Source organism: Erithacus rubecula, assembly GCF_903797595.1.
Source record: "Erithacus rubecula genome assembly, chromosome: 2".
NCBI lineage: Eukaryota > Metazoa > Chordata > Aves > Passeriformes > Muscicapidae > Erithacus > Erithacus rubecula.
Window position 1 is genome coordinate 92,128,200 of NC_136685.1, and position 9,761 is coordinate 92,137,960.

Genomic DNA, 9,761 nt, shown 5'->3' on the forward strand with positions numbered 1-9,761 from the left:
TTTCTGTCCTTTATCTCATGTCTAGACATTCAGGTATCTTCAGGGACATTACTTCTTTAGTGTCTTTCCTCAGTTAAGTGTAATTCTCAGTGTATTGCTGTGGCTATCCATAACTTTTTTATCTGCCTCTCTGCTTAGCTAGCTGTCTGGTTTGATATTTCCAGTTTGCATTTAACCAGGCTGGATATTCCCCCTTTGTCTTTCCCCATAGTCATATGCATCAATCAGAGCCCTTTTTATTCTTTCTGCAGCAGATAAGGAAGAAATATAGATGGAGCCATGCTCACCAATGCTTCTAAAGAAGAAATCAACACCACACAAGAGGCTCTGGCTGTATCAACCTTAAGATGTGGTAATAATTTGAAATAGAATATAGGTCTATAAAGTATTAAAAAAACCCAAGTAATAACATCCTATGTAGAAAAAATGTTGACCTCTTAGTAGGCACTACACTATGGCTCATAAAAATACATCCCTGTGAGATAAAGGCCTGGTTTTGATTGTAGTCATTTAACCAATGAGTAATTTCAGATGTAGAAAAGACAAAATAATTTTTACAGATATTACACCCATTTTGGTAGCAGAACAGGAAATTCTGCCCAGGTGACCTTATTTAAGGATGAGATTTTCACATTCCTACCACTGATAACTGCTGAAATTGTTAAGGGTATTTAATTCATTGTTTTAATAAAGCATGACAATAGCTGATGAACACTGCACCAGAATGTCACTGCTATCACTTTCCCTCTGGCACCTCAGCTTCCCAGTGTTCAGAAAACAGTTTCAGCATTCCCATCTGAGTTTTTCAATAACAAATCTCAGATCTCTAGTCAGTCTAGAATATTATATTACCAATCTTTTTCAGAAAGATCATCACTCACACATCCTGCACCTACTGACAAAGTAGAAGGCAAAACCATCCATCACTGGAATTAGTCTCCCACACAGCTGTCACTTGTAAGAAACAGGGATCCAGTGCTTCTTTCCCAATCTCCAGTCATTCCCATCCCTTGATGCCTGACATGGAACACATTGTTGGATGACACCCTCCAATACTCTTTGCCCCAGAATTTTGCCCTTACAATCCTGATACACCAAAATCTTTGGCCTGTTGCTATGATTACAGAACAGTCTCTCTACCATGCTGCTGGTTTTTCATACTCACAATGTTTTGTAAGAAGTTATTTTATATAAAAGGTTGAGCTCTGGGGAAAGTTTAAGCTATACCCCTCCAGAAATTACTGTGAGGAAGAAAAAAAAAAAAAAAACACAACAAAAACAACAACAAATTTTCAAACTTTTAAAAAACATTTCAAACAAGTACAACTAATTAGAGTCTGATCAAAGCCAAATGAAGCCCTCTAGAGCAGCTACATTCCTATATTTGTGAAAATCAGGCCATTTAGATAGTTATTTAAATAAGGAGTATTGGATCTAAGCCAAAGCCCTTTGAAATCAATGGGATTTTTAATGACTTCAATGCAATTTGTGTAATAGCTTTAGAAAACAACCTATTTTATTTAATTCGTTGCTGCTGCTGACTGTCACAATATAGATTGAGATATTTTTCAATTGCAAAATCCACATGGGGTGAATAAATTCACACAGAATTGCTTAAATTGAAAGAGACCTCTTGAAATCACCTAGTCCAAGCCCCCAAGCAGAGCCAGCTACAGCAGGTTGTCTGAGACTATGTTCAGCTGGATTTGGAATATCTTGAAGGATGGAAACTTCATAATCCTTCTGGGCAACCTGTCCCAGTGTTTAAGTACCTCCACAGTTAAAAGAAAAAACAAAACCAAAGAAACCAAGTATTTACTGCTTTCCCTATGTCCACCAAGACAAAGATAACCTTGTAGAAGGCAAAATAGTTGCTCAAGGGTGATTTCATCTTTATAAATCAATCCATGCTGACAACTCCAAATGACCTTCTGGTCCCTTTGTGTGTTAGGAAATACATTCCAGGAAGTTTTTCCTCCATCACTTCCCCAGGCATCAAGGTGAGGATGATCAGCCTGCAGTTTCTCAGAGGTTCTTCCTGCACTCTTGACACAGAAGCTCTAAAGGATCTTCAGGAACCTCTCCCAGTCATAATTTGACATAGCTAAAGATAATCAATGGTCTTGCCATGACATCAGCCAGGTCCCTCAGCTCTCAGGGGTGCAGGTCCAGTGTGCTTAAGTGCTCCCTGGCCTAAGCCTCCTTCTCTGAGGGTAAGTCCTCCTTGTTCCAGACTTTTCCTCTAGCCTCAGGGGACTAGGATTTCCAAAGGCCAATTTTACTGGTTGAGTCTGCAAAAACATCTGCTGCCCTTTGCTCATTCTCATTCTTCTCAGAATGGTCCCTTCTCGAGCTTAGAGGAGGTGATGCTTGAATAAGACCCAGCTTTCCTGGGCCCCATTTCTCTCCAGGGCCATGTCCTAGGGGATTCTTCCAAGCAGCTCCCTTAGGCTGAAGTCTGCTATCCAGAAATCCAGGGCTACTTGTTGCCCTGCTCCCTCCTCTCAGAGTCCTGAGCTCCACCATCTCACAATTCTGCAGCCAAGGCTGACTTTGACTTATGTCCCAGTCTAATTCTTCCTTGTCTCTATCAGGTCCAGGAAATCACCTTTCCCTATTGGCTCCTTGACTGCTTGTGTCTGAAACATCAGCAGGGTACTCTGGAAGCTTGATAGATTACTTGTGCCCTGCTGTATTATTCCACCAGCTATTGTGGGTCCCCATGAGGATGAGGGACTATGAACATGAGGCTTCTTCCATTTGTCTGAAGGCCTCATCTATTACTTCCTCCTAATCAGGAGTCCATAGCAGATACCCATTACAGTAGCACCCATAGCAGACTGCCAACTCCTGGTCCATTCCAAGGCAAAAGTTGTCAAAAATCTATTTACAAGTTTCTAAAAGCAAAAAGCAAAACAAGACTCCAAAAACCACAAACCTGCAACTCCACAACTGAGTGCACTCTTTCCCATTTCAAAGGTACACTGGAGAATTGTGCCAGGTCAGGCTTCAGTTTTGGAATGTCATGCCTGGCAACACAGATGTGTGATTACACACTCAAAGACTGTGTTAAATTAAGGTTTTCTATCTTGCCTTTGATGAAAATGAACTTAACAGTGATGCAACAGTCCTGAACTAGATCCCACTAAAATGTTTTGCTTTAGAAGTGGGAGGGTTTTGGAGAGGCACAGATAAACTGGAAAGGAGCTCTGGGGGCAGATAGGTTTTGGAGAGGTACAGATGAATTGGAAAGTGGCTCTGTGCTGAGTTGTGTGAGCCCAGGTGCTGGCAGAGCTGGTGATTTCAGTGATTCTGGTGTGTCCCAGTGTTGTCCATGGCATGGTGCCAGAGGATCCTGGACACACAGGGAGCTTTCCATCCTCTGGGGCCAACAGGTCAACATGCTGCCACTCCAGCCTGAGAACAGCCACACAGGAGGTGTAACCAGGGTCTGCACAGAGTCCAGACCACCCAGGCAGTGCAGAGTGACAAGGCTGTTCTGAGGACAAGCTGGAAAGTCGAGTCCAGGGATGAGGACCTGGCCTGGTGCAACTCCCAAGCAAAGGGAGTTGATGCCCCTAAGGACAGGGAACAAATCCATGCTGGAAAACAAATCCACCTGGAAAGGCAGGGCCATCCACCCCCAGGAGGAGGCAGGAAATCCAGAGGCATCTCAATATAGGAGAGCCTTCCTATTCGTGAGGCAGAATTTTGCAGAATAAAATCATGGAATCATTTAAGCTGGAAAAGACTTCTGAGATCACCGAGTCCAACCATAAACCTAACACTGCCAAGCTCACCAGAAAAGCAAAAAATATGTTTGCCACAAGGGAAAATTGTTATTTTCCTTTAATTTTGACACAGTGAGAGCCCTCTCAGGTCTTGTTTCTCTGCTTCTCAGCCTCTCCTTTACTTCACAAGGCTATTTTCTGTTGCTCTAATAATAGATCACACTGTAATTCTCATGACTAACACATAATTCTTGATGCAATCCAGGTCCTACCTCTGCTTGTCTGTAGTTCAATCTTGACTGTCTAGCAATTGCTGAAAATGAAACTCAGGCAGAAACTAAGCTATGCTTGACTGAGCATAGAATTTATTGCTCAACTCCCTGTTACTATTACACATGGCTCAATTATCATCTCCTGCCTCTTTCAGGAATCTAGATAAGCACAATGACAGATATTACTGAAACCTCACAAGAAACAGGATGATCCTGTGCCTGAATCCAATGTTCTTCCATTAGTTTCTTGTTTCACTCCTGTAAGAGAGTCCACTATTTTTTACAAATCTGAATTACTTCAGGTCCCAGTTGCCTTATTTCCCTAAATTCTGTTGCCTTGGTTAAAGGCCCACCATGGTACCACTCTTCAGATAATCTGAATATAAAGGTTTTGCTGGCATATTATCTGAGACCTCAGTCTACCCATTTAATGAGCATTTTTAAAGACTTAAATGTTGTTTTACTGCATCATTATTGGCACATTTGAGAGGTAAGAGCTCCACTGCTTTTTCCAGCCAGGAGGAAGTGTGATTTGTGCAGTTCAGCAATTACACAATGGCCTTTCAGCAGGTGGAAAAGAAAGGGCAAGTAGAAGGCTGCATCACAGCTGCATGCTTTTTATAAGGTCATATATATTATATAAAATCTGTCTACCCATTTACAGATAATGTATAGTATGAAATATCAATACATACATAAAAATTGCATTGATTTCCCCCTCGCCAGCCCTCTTGTTTATGTAAGGATTTCACAGGGACATCTGTATTTTTGGAAAGTGCTTTAAGGCATTTCTGGCAAATATGCTGCAAATATGGAAATTGATTGATTGATTGACCTCATTGTGAGACTGGTGTTAATAAAACTCACTGGCAAGTTATCAAGGGGTATAAAACAATGCCATCTCTGTCCTTTCCCCAGGAGGCAGAAGCACTTTCCCTGACTCTTTGTAGCAGGGCATTTGCAAGTCTCAAGGTCATGGTGGATAAATCTCCATCACCCATTGCTGTCTGTTTTTGACTGTCTTGCTGCCTGCTGTCTAACCAGCAGTGATGAAAGCAGGTGAGCAGACTGAAGGCTCACCAGCAAAAGCATGTCTGGTGTCTCCTGAGGCTACACAAAAACAAGGTATGATCCCAAAGCTTTGGAAGTGGCCCTTTCTGCCAGGCAGTTTTGGCTGCAGTGTCCATGAATGGTGGAATTCAATATCCTTAGGGCAGCAAGAATGGTGCACAGCAAGGAGGACCCCAGACTTCAGGAGAGCAGATTTTGGCCTCAGCAGGGACCCTCTAGGTAGAGAATTTTGGAGTAAATAAACCCCATGATGGAAAAGGGATTGGATGGAAAGTATTTAAGGATCACTTCCTTCAAACTCAGGAGAAGCCCAAAAAGAGGAAGTCAGAAAACCAGTAGGAGGGTAAAGGAACAAGGAGCTCCTGGACAAATTCAAGTACAAAAAGGAGTCCTACAGAGAGTAGAAGCAAAGAGGAGCAACTTGGGAGGAACACAGAGAAATTGTCCAAGCAATTAGGTTAGGAAAGATAAAGCTGTGAGACAACCAGATCTGGCCAGGGATGTCAAAGGCAACAAGAAAAACCTCTCTCTGTGCTAAAAGGAAACCTAGGGAAAATGAAAGCCATCTCCAGGAGAAAACTGGAGACCTGGTTATGCAGGACATGGAGAGGGCTGAGGGAACAGCTTTTTGCCTCAGCCTTCACCAGCAAGTGCTCCAGCCACACTGCATAAATCACAGATGGCAAAGATGGGGACTGCAAGAACAAAGAGACACCCACTGGAGGAGAATATCAGGTTCAAAAACACCTAAGGGTCCTTAAGATGGATGGAGTAAGGAATACAAGTCCATGGAGTGTAATGAGACAAATCTGTGGGTCCTGCAGGAACTGGCAAATGAAGTGGCTAAGGCACTATTGATCATAGTTGAGTAGTCATGACAGTCCACTGAAGTTCTCACTGATGAGAAAGAAAGAATCACTCTCATTTTTAAAATGGGAAAAAAAGGGAAGGCCTAAGGAATTACAGGCCAGTCAGTCACCTCAGTGTCCAGCAAGCTTATGGAGCAGATCCTCCTGGAAACTCCTAAGGCACATTGAAAATAAGGAAGTGCTTAGTGACAGCCGATATGGCTTCACTAAGGACAATTTGTGCCTGAGAAATTTGGTGACTTTGTATTGTGGAGCTACAGCATTGGAGGACAAGAGAAAAGATTGACATCACCCACCTGGACTGTGAGACAGGGATGTGATGGTTGACCCATCCAGTGGAAAAGGAATTAGCTGGATGATCACACCCAGACCTGCAATCAGCAGTTTGATATCCAAGTGGAGACCAGTGACAAGGGCTGTTCCTCAGGAGTGGGAATTGGAACCAGCACAGTTCAGTGACTCTGTCAGTGGCATGGAGAATGGAACCAAGGTCACCCTCAGTGGGTTTAATGCACTGTGGGGTGTGGTCAGCCCATGGGAGGGAAGGGATGCCATCCACAGGGACCCTGGCAGCTGAGAGCTGAGCCTGTGTGAGCCTCCTGACATTCAACAGGGACAAGGACCAGATCCTGCCCCTGTGCCAGGGCAATCCCAGGCACAAACACAGCCAGGGTGGAGAATGGAGGGAGAGCAGCCCTGGGGAGAAGGACTCAGGGGCCCTGGTTGGTGAGAGCTCAGCCTGACCTGGCAATGTGAGCTCACAGCCAGAAAGACAAACGTGTCCTGGGCTGCATCAGAGAAGCAGGAGCAGCAGGCTGGGGGGAATTCTCCCCTGTACTGTGCTCCCATGAGAACACACCTGGAGTGCTGTCTCCAGCTCTGGGCCATCAATGCAAGAACAGCATGTGGAGCTATTGGAATGAGTCCAGAGAAGGGTGATAAAGAGGCTCAGAGGGCTGGAGCATCTCTCCTGTGCAGACAGGCTGAGCTGGGGCTGCTCAGCCTGGAGCAGAGAAGGATTCAGGGAGAGCAACTTCCAGTCCCTAAAGGAGCTACAAGAAACCTGCAGAGGGTAGATAGTGATAGGACAAGGGGGAATGGCTTTAAATTGAAAGAAAGCAGATTCAGGCGAGATATTAGGAGGAAATTCTTGAATGTGAAGGTGTCAAGTTGTCCAGAGAAGATGTGGAAGCCCTATCCCTGGAAGCATTCAAGAACAGCAACCCCATCTAGTAGAAGATATCCCTGCCAATGGCAAGGGGTTGGGACTAGGTGATCTTTAAGGTCCTTTCCATCTCAAACCATTCCATGAGCATAAATCACTGCTGTCCACCATTAAATTTCCCTGTCTACATGCACAAGAGCCCCATTTGACTTTCTGCCACAGTATCAGATTGGAGCTTATGTTCACTTATCCCTTAAAACCTTTTAGGGGTTGCTACTTTCCACAATATTATTAGTCATTCTGTAAGGTTTGTCTGCATTTCTGTGCTAATTACTTTGCAAATGGCTGCAAAAACATCCTTGGTTTCATTGGGGCACACTAAAAAGGTAATTCACACTGCACAGTATAGCTGAAAAATCCTTAGCATAATTCACCAGTACCAGTCAGGAAAAGAATGTTGAACTGGAATATAGAGTTTCCATAACCAAAATGTTTCGGGAAACAGCTTAATTCCAACAAAGTTGTGATAGAAACCAGGCACAATACCGTGGAAATGGGAACCATAAGTCATAGAAGGGTCTTCATCCCTGCTTTCCTGCATGACAAATGTTAAAAGTTATGAATTTAATTTCAACTCAGAGTGTTCCAGTTGTAAGAATCTACCAGAAATTCTGAAGCCCTGATCCTCTGTGAAAGAGGATCACTTTTCTCCTGAGCTCCATCACTTGCCCCTCTACCAACCTTTGTGCCATCTGCAGCTTTTCCCCAGCAAACTGGAAAAGCCATTGTTTATATGAAAACTAACATAAGGAAAATCTCCAACATCTTTTTAATTTGCTTTGAATGTAGCTTAGCAGCTGGTGACAGGGAGCTGAGCCAGCTCAAGAAGCTCAGCCAACTGTATGGACCATCAACAAGTACTGATGCTTGTTTCCAGAGTGAGAAATCCTACATTATTTGTTTCTGTTTACCCTTCTGGTTGTGCCTGCTCATTAGGATTCCTGAAAGTGATGTCAGTTAGTCTTGTACTGTATTTCAGTGTAGCTGGTGTGATAATACTTAGAGTTGTAAATCAGTCTATTGTTCAGTGATGCTTAGCATCAACCTTACCAGTATCTCAAGATTCTGGAAGAAAATAGCAGTTAACTTTTTATTTTCAAACCAAATCCTCAGCAGAGTCGTTCTGAATTCTCCCAGCTTGAAGAGAGATGCTAATCAGGGATGTGTTTAGACACACAGAACTGTATCACCTGGGGGATGACACAAGGATCAGACCAGGCCATGAATCACTAATCCCTCATCATTGCTTCCAGTGAAAGTGTATTCTGTAGGGCAGAAAAAACTGATTTTGTAAGGTGTTGTGGAACTCTTTCTCCTCTTCCTATTCTGTTCCCTATTAGTATATTTCCTCCCTTTTACCACTTGGTGAACCTGGAGCAGAAAACAACCTGCTAAGGAGTACTGATGAGACACCTTCCTTTTCACCAGACAGACTAATGTGATCAGGACTCACTGGATGGTGATTGCTCGGGATGTGAGACCCCCAACAGACCCCATGGAGTGACCTGGCACAAGCAGTAAGGCTGCCAATTTGCAAAATAATCCTTCTCAAATAAAAATGAGGCTCAGGACAACTATGGCTAACCACAGTTTTGTCACAGACCTATGTGCACTGGTATCACTGTTCACTCTCAGACAGCAGAAGGTAGTGGAATTTCCAAGGTTATATGTTTTAATTATTGGCTTTTGGAGTTTCTGGAAGCTGTCACTACACATTTATGTACAAGTGCACAGTGGGGCCATCAGCACATTCATGGATCTCACGAGAGCTCTGGTTCCCATTTCACTGAGACACCATTACAAAGCAAATCCAAAAATCAGCCAAAGGCAAAAGCACCCTAAAAGGGTCTTTCCAAGCAGGCCTGAATCAAGAAGATTAAAGAAACAATTATCTAAGAATGATAAAAATGACACACTACCATTTCTAATGCCTTTTGATCTAACAAGAAAAATACTTAACACAGCTGCACATATATTAATTTGTACATATATTTTAACCTCCTGTTTGAACTCCAAAGAGTCTGTAACAAAGCCCAAGATGCATGTAAGTTTTGTAAGTTTTTATTCTGCTTTAAACTTGAGTCACACAGCTCAGCTCTGCCCACCTGGGAGCACTGAACCAGTGCTCAAGTCCAGGGACCACGAGGAGCAGCCAGGACTCAAGTCCTGAGCAAGTGCTTCTTCAATACACATATTGTTTGTTCACATAAAACTTTGTGCTGGATGCAAAACTGCAGCTCTCTGCTCCCCTAAGTACCTCAACCAGTATTTTAAGCAGTGTTACCCCCTGAGCTGCCCCCTGGGATGGTTTAAGGACTTCCTTTGCAGAGGAGGGAAGAACCCCACAAACATATGCAGAAGGTGGGAATGTGGCAGAAGGGAGACAAATATTTGTAAGCAGCTTCATCCATCACCCAGGAGATACAAAACAGGAGCTATGCCAGTTCCCTCTTCATAAGTGTTTTCAAATAACACTTGTCTCACTCCTTGTCACCTCCCAGACCAAAAAGTAAGAGCCTTAGCTCATCACTCCTTCACATCAGCTGAATCCATGCCCTGCAATAACACTGCCACCTCTCATATATTCCAAGAC